The sequence below is a fragment of the Prionailurus viverrinus genome, chromosome E2, assembly GCF_022837055.1.
Source record: "Prionailurus viverrinus isolate Anna chromosome E2, UM_Priviv_1.0, whole genome shotgun sequence".
NCBI classification, from domain to species: Eukaryota; Metazoa; Chordata; class Mammalia; order Carnivora; family Felidae; genus Prionailurus; species Prionailurus viverrinus.
The window spans coordinates 14,817,828-14,830,715 of record NC_062575.1 but is presented as its reverse complement, the minus strand read 5'-3'; the positions used below and the strand labels follow the sequence as shown (position 1 = coordinate 14,830,715).

Genomic DNA, 12,888 nt, shown 5'->3' with positions numbered 1-12,888 from the left:
AGTCTCCGGAGTGTGACTCGTTCCCCAGCACCAAGCTTTTGCACATGCTGTGTCCTGTGTTGGAAAGCTCTTTCCCCAACCTGGCAATTCCCTCCCTCCCTCAAGATTCCTTCCCAGTGCACATCCTCCTCTTCTGGCTTCCCTAGTGGGAATGCCAAGGAGGGCTGTGGTGGATGTTACACACTGGATCCCCCAACAACCAGTCCAGTTGCTCCTGGAGGACAAAGACTGCGCCTCACAGATCTGTGTGGCCCCAGCACTCAGCACACAGCCAGAAGCGTGGTATGTGTGGTTCCTCTTGGTGGGTGCCTTGTGTGAGGCCAGTGCTGGGCTGAGACTTCATCTGTATCATCTCATTTACCTCCCAGCTGTAAAGTGGGCATCATACATTTTCCACCTCCTAATTCTGCCGCGAGCAATATTATAATGTACCTAAAGTGCTCAGCACGATGGCATGGGCATGTGGCAGCTTCTGTCACCTGCTCCCTTCTTCAGGGACCCCCTGAACCACTTCACCTGCAGGGGGACCGGAAGTGCTCATAGCAGGTCAGGCAGAGGCTGAGACTTTACCTGATGTCACCTCCACCCCCTTACTGGTTCCTCCTGGCAGCATTTCCTTGATAAATCACTTGCCCCCAGATCTTTGTCTCACGTTCTGCTTCTGGGAGAGTCTGATGTAAGACAGAGTTGGCAAACGTGTCCTGCAAAGGGCCAGATAATAAACATTTAATAAATAGTTTAGGCTTTGTGACCCGTACAGGCTCTGTCATAACTACCCAGCTCTGCTATTGTATCAGGAAAGCAGCGCTGGACAATACATCAATGAATATGCATGGCTGTGTTCCAATAAAACTGTATTTACAGAAAGAGGAGGTGGGCCGGATTTAGTCTGGGGGACCATGGCTTGCTGACCTTTGGTCACGACAACAGCCCTAGAAGTTTGGTGCTTTGTCCCCTCATCGTTCCTATAGATGAGGAAACTGAGGTACAGAGAAGTTAAGTAGCCTGCCCAAGGTCACATGCAGGTGTGTAGCAGGGCCTGTAGACTGGTTCTGAAGCCTCTATGCTAAACTGGTCTTGCAACAGAGGTCTAGTAAGTGAATGGCTCCAGGTGTCTTTCAGGCAGGTGAGAAAAAGGGGCGGCAGGGGACAAAGTTCCAGTTGGCTTAACTCCCTTCCACCTCCAGTAGGAAGACTGGCAAATGTGTGCCTGGGATGGGGTTGCAGTGATGCATCTCCCTAAAAGTTCTAGGTGATCTCCACTAAATTTTCAATCAGTTCATTTGCCTTCCTAAAGCACTGAGTGGACTGAGCGGGACTCCTGGAATCCTTAGTGAAATCTACGTGTTGGAAAGATTTTAAAAATAGCACCAAGCCCTTTGACAAGATGAGGGCTAATTACCCTGATGCTCTGGCACCCCAGCTGATGTGCTGCCACAGTATAGACTTGGAGCCCTCCCGGCAGCCCCGAATCGTGAAGTCTTTGTAGAGAAGTGAGGTGAGGCTGAATTTTCTGTCTCAGGCCAGGGAGCTGCTTCATTATAAGGATCGCCAACCTGAATGGGATTCTAGCAGGGAGGCGGCAGAACCTGCTTTCCGCCCCTGTCAGGGAGTGGGGTGGGGTGAGAGGAGCCCAGGTCCACCCCACCCAGGGACTGGCCAACCCAGGAAGCACAAAAATCATTTATATTCATTGTAGTAAATGCTGCTAAACAAAAAGCAGGAAACCCACCCAACAATCCCACATCCTGGGTGAGCGATTTATCAACAGTTTGGTTTAATTCCTTCCAGTCTTTTGTCTGTGCCTATATTTATATATTATTTATTTATTACAAAAATGGGATCCTACTGTGTGTATGGCTTAATGTCAGTGACATATTTTGACCATCTTTCCATGCTGTTGTATACTTTTCCTTTTTTAAAATTATTTTTTAGTTTTTTTTTTAAATTTACATTCAAATTAGTTAGCATTTAGTGCAACAATGATTTCAGGAGTAGATTCCTTAATGCCCCTTACCCATTTAGCCCACCCCTCCACCCACAACCCCTACTTTTCTATGGTGTCTTTTGAAATGGCTACGTGTAATATACTCTTCGTGTGCATGAAACATATATACTTACCAATTCCCTATTATCAGGGAAAAGGCATCATTGCCAGTCATTGTACTGTTATAAACAAAGTAGCTAAGTCTTTGTTTGAGTCCTTGATAATCCCCTTACATTTTTAGGTGTGGAATCACTGAAGCTTGGGGTAACCTTTGGGGAGGTTGGAATCTTATTGATCTGTTATAAGTTATCCGCAATTTCTTGACAAGACACTCTTTTTTTTTTCAATGTTTATTTATTTTTGAGAGAGAGCGAATGCGAGTGGGGGAGGGGCAGAGAGAGGAAGACAGAGAATCCCAAGCAGGCTCTGTGCTGTCAGCATGGACAGAGCCCAATGTAAGGCTCGAATTTACAAACTGTGAGGTCATGACCTAGGCTGAAATTGAGAGTCCAGCACTTAACAGACTGAGCCACTGAGGGGCCCCATTGCCAAGACGTTCTAGGGGAGCGGTTAAGGGCACATATTCTACAGCTTGAGCAGCTGGGTTTGAATCCCAGCGCTGTCTAAAAAAGGTTTTGAGATCCTGGGGTGTATCACTTAACCTCAGTTCATCTGTAATGTTGGAACACCAATAATATCCAACTCTGTCGTGCTATTGGGAAAATGATCTGAGTTCCTGCCACTGCTCTGGCAGGGTTCCCTCCTGCTTTTGCCCTTGGTCCTGCCCCCCAACCCCACAGAGGGAACATTTGCACTCTGCACTTACTGTCCTTTCAGTAAGATACATTCTTTCTCCGGATTGCCGCATGGTTCACTTCCTCACTTCCCTCTGATCTTAACTCAGATGACCCCCTTTCTGACCATCATTCTCTGTCACTTCCCTGGGTTCTATTCTTCTTAAACCACCATGACCTCCTGATGTATAACACGTCTATTTCCCCCTGCCCTGAGAATAGAGGTTCCTTGAGGGCGGAGAGTTTGTTATTTTTGTCCATGGCTATGCCCCCAAGTTCTAAATTATATTGCCTATCACACAGAAGATGCTTGAACATAATTTTTGGCTTGGATGGATTTTTCACGTGAAGCACTTAGCATGGGGCCAAGCCCAGGCTGGTGCACAATAAATTGTTATTCACCTACTAGAAGAGCTGAATGGAATGGCTGGGAGGTTGAAATGGTGTTTTCTGCCAGCAGCCGTGGCACTAAGGGGACAAGAGATGGGAGGTGGGAGGGATGTCCTATTTGACAGCTTCTCTAGATCTCGGTTGAATGGGGGTTGAGGCTGATGGGCACTGGGGAGGTGTGGCCACACCTCTAAGCTCCCTTCTCAGGGACATTGCCCTTCCTGCCCCAAATACAGGGCCTCATCTCAATGAATCTCTCCATCTTTCCTGGGGCTGTTTGATTTTTTTAAAGTTTATTTACCTATTTTGAGAGAGAGAGTGAGAGAGCGAGAGAGAGAGCGAGTGGGGTGGGGGGGCAGAGAGAGAGAGAGAGAGAGAGAGAGAGAGAGAAAGAGAGAGAATCGCAAGCAGGCTCCGTGCTGTCAGCTCGAACTTGCAAACCCATGAGATCATGATCTGAGTGGAGACCCAAGAGTTGGCTGCTTAACCAACTGAGCCACCCAGAAGCCCTGGGCTGTTAGATTTTGAAGGGGAGCCAGGCACTGGAAACCCTTCCTTGTCCTGAGCTCACTGTCTTCTTAGGTTGCATTTCCTCTCTCATTTACTCTCATTTTCTGCTGCAACAGCCTAGAATTGCTTGGAATGCTCTGCCCCACAGGCCTTTTCATATGCTGTTCTCTCTGCAGGGAGTGCGTTTCCATCCACTCCCCTACTGCATCCCACTAACTCTTGCCCATCCTTCAAAGGCTCAGCTCGGCTTTCACCTGAGAAGTGCCCATGACCCCTCACCCCAGTCTGGTGCCTTCACAGCCCCCACGTTGTTTTTCTCACACTGTGTTGTAATTCCCTGTTTTCTCACTGGCCTCCCGACTAAATGGCCCAGGTGAACACAGGGACTCCACAACACTCACCGTTTATCCTCAGTGCCTTGCCTGACACAGAGAAGGCGCTCGATATTGTTGAGTGAATGAATTAATAATGATGAAATAGGCACACTGTAGGTGTCGGGGTCGGGGGGACGTCTTCCGTGTGGGACACCTGCTCACAGTCGTGTGGTGAATTGTGCCAGGGGCCTGGAGTCCCGGGGTCTGTCTCGGGCCAGGCACTTCCACGGTTTTTTTGGAGAAAGCATCCTTATGTGTCTGGGGAAGTGACATTCTCTGCTTGGTGTCCCAGTCCTGTCAGATTCAAATGCTTCAGCCAGTTTCTATAAATGTGAACATTTCAATTGGGCAGCAGCTGCCATGGTAACTGGCTGAATCTTAGAACTTGGGGACTGGGAACAGACCAGAGACCAGGTAGCTTTCAGAAGGCTCTTTTTTTGTGCTGGTGTGTGGAAGCTCACCAGTGAGAACTGACTCTGGCCAGGTGCCCCTCAATGCCGACACTCAGTGCTTCCTTCTGTCTGGGAAAGGATCTTCAGGGGCTTCACTGGCCATATTTGTAGTATCTTCAGCTTATCCTCTTGGATCCTAGGTTGTTGGAGCTCAGAGGAGGAAGACTGAGATTTTTCTTGGTACACTGAGGTGATAAGACTGGGGAAGGACATAGTAAAGCAGGGAGAGGAAGGTCACTCTCACCTTTGCTATTCTGTTCCAGTCAGACTTGCAAGTAACAATCCAGGCTCATGGGCACCTCCTTCTCCTCCTGGAACTTTCTCAAGTGGTAGGACAGTGTTTTTGAAACATTAGCTAATATTTTTCCCCCATAGCATTTTTTCTTCCCTTTCAGACTGTACTGTGGTCAGTGTTTTTGCAACACATACAGCTGTACATATGCATACAGCTGTTCAGGTTGTGCACTGTGTAAATCCATCCAGACTGTGTGCATGATGCTCCCTGAATTGTGCAGTGTGGTAGCCCTGAGAAGGGAGCTAACAAAAGAAAAGGGAGATGCTTCAGGGATTTTGCATTCAAAAGCCTTAGCCTTGGGGGAATGAAATGAACTCTAAGTATAGATAAAAGGATGAGAGAATGTTGCATAACCAAGAACAAGGTTTTCTTCAGCCCCAGTCTAAATAAAGAAAGATTCCTTCAAGTATCAGGGGAGAAGAGAGGTCCTGGCTCATTGAGAAGAAGACCCTGAACTCTGTACCCTGGGCCAAGTCCAGGTCAGGGCAGCGGGTGTGGCAAAAAACCTTGTCAGTTTGCTGAATCCAAGACTCACAGAGACTTGTGCCCCATTTCCCAGGTGGGGCTCCAGAAAAGAAAAGGCTGCGTGGTAGGTAGATCTGGGCAGGCAGGGCCTCCAAGGGTGAAGAGCAGTGGGATGATTTCAGTGTCTAGGGCACAGCATCAGATCCAGCCAGAGAGCTGCTGAACATGAGTGATCCCATGGCCAGGATGGGCCATGACTGAGCAGCCTAATGTGTTGATCAACGGTCAGGGTGGACAGGTGGTGGCTGAATCACGAGGCCCCCATGGACAGGGATTGCAAGGATCACATCCCCCTCTTCCCCCACTCCTCAATGGTCCTGGGAACCTAGATGTAATGGGATTAGGGGGTCCTCAGTTTGGCCCAGACTTAGTGTCTGTTTTCTGGTGGGATGAGAGGTGAGAATAGAGATTAAGTGGCCTTAAAGATAGATAAGGTAATGTTTCTTGCACTCAGTCCTGAGTCTTGGATGCAAGGTTTATTCCCACAACACATTGCTCTGAGATTCTCAGAAAGGAGCCTGACTCTCCATCATGGTTTACATAGTGGTTATCCACCAGGCCTGCTTCTTAGCCTCACCTGGGGAGCTTGTGAAAACACACGGATGTGCCCTTAAACCTAGAGAATCAGAATATCTCAGGTGGGGCTGGCCCGTGTACTCCATTGGCTAGATCAGTGCCTAAAAAGTAGCCAGTGAGACCCTTTCTTAGCTGGATTTTCTGGGTGCTTGAGAGAAGCTTTTTCCTTTTTTTCTTGGTTATTTATAAAAATGAGCAATTTCCCTCTCTGTGATTCCAAACACTTAGAAATTTTTCAAACAGATCTTAAAAGAATAGCAGTGTTAGTCAGTAAAAAACAATCCATGATTATTGTTTAAAAAGGGAGGCTTTGTCACTTATAAATTCATTCTTTAATGTTAACAGATAAAATAATAATCATAAAATTAGGTAGCTAAAGGAAGAGAGGGAACAGGTGGAGGGGACAAGGACCAAAACTGAACTTGGCAGGATGTACATAGGCTGTAGATTTGACATTGGAACAGTGTAAATGTTTTCTGTGATTACAAAACAAAGTTAACTCAAAAATGGAAATAACAGTCTTTGAACAAGGAAAGAAACACAAAACATGTGAACCTAATTGTGTTTCTGGTTGGAGGTACACAAAGAAAAATTATTTCATACAACTTTATTTCATATAACATTATTTTAACTGTACACACTTAGTAGAATATATTCTAAGGGCAAAAGAAATGAAAAATAGATCTTAAAGTGTTTTCAGCAAAATTATAATTGGAAATAATATTGATATCATTATTCAAAACTATTTCACACACACATAGTAAAATAAACCAAATAAGTAATGATGTTATTAGAAACTAGGATTTTCAACATGAGAGGAAGAAATGCAAACATAAAATTAAGGGCTTCAGGAAAACTTCTGTAATTTAAACTTTGAATTCTAAATATCATTTTAAATGTATGCTACACTTTCTTTTTGGAAACACACACACACACACACACACACACACACACACACACACATTTGTATTTCCTATATCTGTGTACCCTGAAAGCCTTGACCAGTGACCACCCACTCAATAGCAGTAAAAAGCTCAGGGCCCAGTTCAAGGTCTCCAAACCATTCCCCACTATAAGGGGGGATAGTTCATCAAAAGGCAGTGAATAGGGGCACTTGGGTGGCTCAGTCGGTTAAGTGTCCAACTTTGACTCAGGTGATGATCTCATGGCTTGTGAGTTCGAGCCCCGGGTTGGGCTCTGTGCAGACAGCTCAGAGCCTGGAGCTTGCTTCAGATTCTGTGTGTCCCTCTCTCTCTCTCTCTCTGCCCCTCCCTCACTTGTACTCTGTCTCTGTCTCTCAAAAATAAATAAATACCTTAAAAAAATTTTTTTTAAAAGGCACTGTATAGAACCTGTTTAGATCCTGATTTGAACAGAATAACTGTAAAGAAACATTTATAAAATGGTCAAGAAGATGGTTAGGAAATACCTGATGGAACTAAGGAATTATGATAATTGTATTTTGGCTCTGTTTTTAAGAAGAGGTCTTACGTTTTTAAGATATGTACTGAAGTTTTTCACAGATGACAGCTCTTGGTTTTGCTTCAAAATAATCCAGTAGGAATAGGGGAGAAAGCAGGTGGAGGTTAGAAGAAAAAAGATGGGGCATGTATTGGTCATTGGTGACATGGGGGTTTGTTCTTTTCTCTGTACTTTTGTATATGTTTGAAAAATCTCCATTAAAATTTTTTTTCGCGGGGGGGGGTGCCTGGGTGGCTCAGTTGGTTAAGCCTCCGACTTTGGTTCAGGTCATGATCTTGCAGTTTGTGAGTTCGAGCCCCGTGTCGGGCTCTGTGCTGACAGCTCGGAGCCTGGAGCCTGCTTCCGATTCTGTGTCTCCTCCTCTCTGCCCCTCCCCTCCTCGTGCTCTGTCTCTCTCTGTCTCTCAATAATAAATAAACATTAAAAAAAATTAAAAAAAATTTTTTTTTAAGTAAGAGGAAAAGAAAGCACAGGAGGAGGAGAAGGAAGAGTAGGCGGCATCCCACAGATGTCCCAAGTTAAAGGAATCTTAGGTTGTCCTCAAAGAGAGAAAGAAGCCTAGGTCTCCAGGGAGCATGGCCACTTCTCTCTGCCCTAAAGGTCCCAGTGCCTACTGGGCAGAGAGACACATGATCGGTGACCTAGACAGTGATTTGGAAATCACAGCAGTGAATTGGATAATCCATTTAGAGGCAGCTGGCTGAGCTGGCCTGGTGGAAGAGCAGCCGGGAGCCTGGCACAGGTAGAGAGAACTGGGGAACCAGGAGCTATGGGGCCCTGGGCTTGTAAAGGGAACAAATCCTACTTCTTCTTCTCATTTTTAAAAAATTTTTAGATGTTTATTTTTGAGAGAGAGAGAGAGCGAGCAGGAGAGGGGCAGAGAGAGAGGGAGACACATAATACAAAGCAGGCACTAGGCCCTGATGCAGGGCTTGAACTCACAGACCAGGAGATCATGACCTGACCCAGTCAGAAGCTTAACGGTCTGAGCCACCCAGAAGCTTAACCCAGAAGTGATTCCTGACAAGGGAATACTGGGAAGGTATCAACTGAGTCAGGCTCTGGAGGCACTTGTATGATACCACAAAGTATTTTAATAATGCTAATGCTTTTTTTTTCAGATTACGAAAATAACGTGGTCTTAATAAGATATGCTATTAAGTAAAGTATTACAAGAAACCATAATGTGTAAAAGGAGTCAGATATGAAAGAATACAGACTATATTATTTCTTTTGTATAAAACTCAAAGAGCAGAATTAATGATTAGGTGGTGATTTTAAGGAAACAGAAGGATGTGAACAAGACAGTGGGGAGAATGGTTATCTTTAGGGGGATGGAAGGAGCTAGGATCAGAAGAGACACAGGTGGTGCTTCTGGGGTCTGATATGGGTGGTGGTTATGTGGGTGTTTGTCTTCCAGTTTACGAAGCTGCAAATTTATGTTTTATGCATGTCCCTCTAAACGTGTTATGTTTCACAATGTAAATATAGAAACAGTACACTTTGCCTGTAGAAAAATAGGAAAATGGGAAAAAGTACAAAATAGAAAACGTCACTGATGATCACTCTACTTAGAAGTTGACATTGTGGTGTGAATCACTTTAGAAGGAATGGGAGGTTGATAGTTAAGAAGTATGCTTTGAAATTAAACTGACCCGGCAAGGTTTAGATGTTGGCCTTGCCATATGCTAGTTGTGAGAACTTGGACAAGTGACAGAAGTTCTCAACTGCAGAGTAAGGGATCATAACAGTACCTGCCCAGGAGGGTTGTCACGGGGATTGAATTAAATAATTCATGAAGAAACCCAGAACTTTCAGTGTTAGTTATTTTAGTTCATTCCAATTTTTTAAAAAGCATATGTATACGTATATCTAGTATAACATATATATATATATATATATATATATATATATATATATATGGTGTATATGTTTTTTGAAACTATGATCACTGTTCTTAATAGTTCTGACTTGATTACACACACACACAACAAAGGCACTGATCCCTTGTGGAAGTCCTTAGAGGGACAATTCTATACAATAAAGCCTGAATAATCTGATATAACATTCAAAGCTGTCAGTAACCTACACTATGCCATCATTCTCCAAAAACTGATGATCTGCCTGTGCCTTTGCTTACACCATTCCTTTTGTCTGGCATCCCTTCTCCTTTTTTGCTGGTTGAAATTTGATTCCTTCTTTGGAACCTAGCACAAGTGTTGCTCCATGAAACCCTCCTTGGTTCTACCAGGTGGGGCAGAAGAGAGTAGTCCTCTACCTGGGGATATCCTGTGCTATGGAAGCCCACACCATCTCCTTAGTGGAACCTTAGTCAGCGTTTACCTATAAGGGCGATGAACAGGTCCCCAAATTGCCTTCTGCTGATTTGAAAGCCACTGGAAATAAATCTCATGTTAGACCTCAGGGTGGGGACAATCTACCCAGATGCTAGGGCCTTGAACAGAATCTTAAACAGTACAAGCTAGAATGAGTCCTCATCATCGAAAAGCTGAAAAAGACTGCAGACTGAAACATAGAAGAGACTTTTTCTCATGTAGAAAAAATCTGTTCATGTCTTTTGCCTGTTTCTTCACTGGATTATTTGTTTTTTGGGTGTTGAGTTTGATAAGTTCTTTATAGATTTGAGGTACTAACTCTTTATCTGATATGGCATTTGCAAATATCTTCTCCCATTCTGTTGGTTGCCTTTTAGTTTTGCTGATTGTTTCCTTCTCTGTGCAGAAGATTTTTATTTTGATGAAGTCCCAATAGTTCATTTTTGCTTTTGTTTCCCTTGCCTCCAGAGATGTGTTGAGTAAGAAGTTGCTGCGGCCAAGATCAAAGAGGTTTTTGCCTGCTTTCTCCTCTAGGATTTTGATGGCTTCCTGTCTTACATTGAGGTCTTTCATCCATTTTGAGTTTATTTTTGTGTCTGGTGTAAGAAAGTGGTCCAGGTTCATTCTTCTGCATGTCGCTGTTCAGTTTTCCCAGCACCACTTGCTGAAGAGACTGTCCTTTTTTTTTTTTTTTTTAAATTTTTTTTTTCCAACGTTTTTATTTATTTTTGGGACAGAGAGAGACAGAGCATGAACGGGGGAGGGGCAGAGAGAGAGGGAGACACAGAATCGGAAACAGGCTCCAGGCTCTGAGCCATCAGCCCAGAGCCTGACGCGGGGCCCGAACTCACGGACCGCGAGATCGTGACCTGGCTGAAGTCGGACGCTTAACCGACTGTGCCACCCAGGCGCCCCGAGACTGTCCTTTTTCTATTGGATATTCTTTCCTGCTTTGTCAAAGATTAGTTGGTCGTATGTTTGTGGGTCCATTTCTGGGTTCTCTATTCTGTTCCATTGATCTGAGTGTCTGATTTTGTGCCATCATGTAGAAAAAATCCAGAGGTGGGTGGCCTGTGCCTCGTCATGGAGGCTCCACAGTTTCATGAGGCCAGCTCTCATCTCTCTGCTTTTCACCTCCAGGGCACAGCCATCCATAAATCACCACAGGGTCTAAAATGACTACCAGTGCACTAGCCATTAGATATCCAGGCCAGGCTATAGGGCCAGGTTGTAAAGGGAAATAAAAGGGGGGCATGTCTTCCTTTTAAAAGAGTTTTTCCATGAGTCCCATACGACACTTCCATTTACATCTCGTTGGTTAGAACTTGGTCACCTGGCCATACCTAAACTCAAGGGAGTCTGGGAAATATTGCTGCCTAAATATAACTGGCATCCTGTTATAAAGAAGGAAGGAGAGAATGGTTTGTTGGGAGAAGCACCAAGCAGCCTCTGCCTCTGCCAGAAGACTCTGCCAACAGGCAGTGTTAACCTGAATGGCTCTTACCTGTAAGGAGAGCTGGTGCAGAACAAGTATTTCTGGGGGTAACAGTGGGCTGAGGTGGGGCGCATTAATGTCACAATCACATGGAAATGCCCTGGGGTCCTAGAAAGTCGCCTGTCCTGCACAGCAGTGGTTCCCTCGGGCCTCCTACATCTTCTTTGTCTCGTGTGTCCTTCTTTTGACCCCTTTTTGAAGGGCATCCTCCTGAACCCCAACTCTGAGGTGCACTGGCGTGATTCCCAGAAACATTTAGAGTTTGCTCGTTGTTTGTGTTTTAGTACCCTATACGCTTCAAAGTCTTTTATACACACAGCTCTGCTTTATTTTCACCAAAGCCTGGTTTGCTAGTAATGGGGGGTGTTTATGGGTCTTGCCATATGTCAAGGAAATGCTGAGCACTTTTATACGCTTCATTCTCACAATGACCCAAGGGGGCAGAACTGCTGGAAGCCCATTTTTCACATGAAGAAATGGAGGCTCTGAGAGGTGAACTGACTTGTCTGAGACCACAGAGGATATAATTGGACTTTGAATCTGGTTGTGTCTAATTCTGAAGGCCCTGCTCCTTAACTATAAGGCTAGGGTAGCTCTTATTCTTGTTTGAGAGTTGAGCAAAAGAAACCCAGAGACGGTTAAAGTGGCTTGTGAAAGGTTATAAACCAAGTGGGTGGTGATGCCAACATCAGGACCCAAGCTCCCAGCCCTCTCACCATTGAGCTACATGGTCCCATTGCCCAGGACCTCTGAGCACTGCCCGGGTCAAATGCACTGATGTGGCCGAGAATTAACACCTAGGATCCCTGCCCCTCCCCCTCGCTTCCAACAGAGGCAAATCAAGGCCAAAGGGGGTTTGTGAGGTGTCTGGGAGAGGCAGCAGACACAGCAGGAGGGAGCGATAAGGATCTTTTGAATTGTGAGCTGAACTTCTTTGATCTAAAAATCAATAGGAGTAAATTGGTTAGATCCACCAAAGCCTTTCCCTGCCATGCCCTGCGTGAGGTAGTTCTTGAACTTGCTGTGGTCTCCAGTCCTCCAGCACTGCGATTCCCTCAGGATGGCCCCTGCTGCTGCCCCTGTGGAAAAGCAGGCATCAGATGGCTCTATCCTTCTGCCAACCTGTGCTGTGACTTCCACATCTCTTCCCCACCATGTGGCAGGCATTGTCCCAGAGTCTTAGCTGTAGGACGAAGGCCTGGATTTAAGAGATCTTTATAGAAAATGCCAATAGACCCTAGCAAAGCTTCCTGGAGATCCCACAGGGAGCACCTTGGGGCTATTTCAAGACTTCCCAGCTTGTTCAAGGGATGAACACTGTGGCCAGCCAGGCATTTGGGATGCATGGGCCGCTGCTTTGTCCTGTTAATCCCTCTGAACAGTTTCAGAAGCAGCCAGGATCAGCATACCCAAAGCTGGAAGGGAATGCTATGGTTATCTTGTCTACTTCTGGATCTCCAGGCCAAACTGTGGCCAGCCAGACCTCCTGGGAATATTTTCCAGTTGGAAATAATTCAGCAGATGGTCTTGTAACCTGCTTCAGCACCTGACATATCCTAGGCACTCAATGAATAAACACTGAATGGATGAATACAGGAATAAATGGCCTCTGTAACTAATGACTTTTGAACGTGGAAGGTCTGTGAGGAGTGCTGAGGACTCATGTTTAGTC

At 45.3% G+C, this 12,888-nt stretch overlaps 1 pseudogene; it reads right to left on the bottom strand.

Moving 5' to 3' along the window:
- Window positions 1-590: 590 nt before the first annotated feature.
- The window catches only part of LOC125153200 (peptidyl-prolyl cis-trans isomerase A-like), a 58,689-nt pseudogene continuing 46,391 nt past the window's right edge, over window positions 591-12,888 (bottom strand).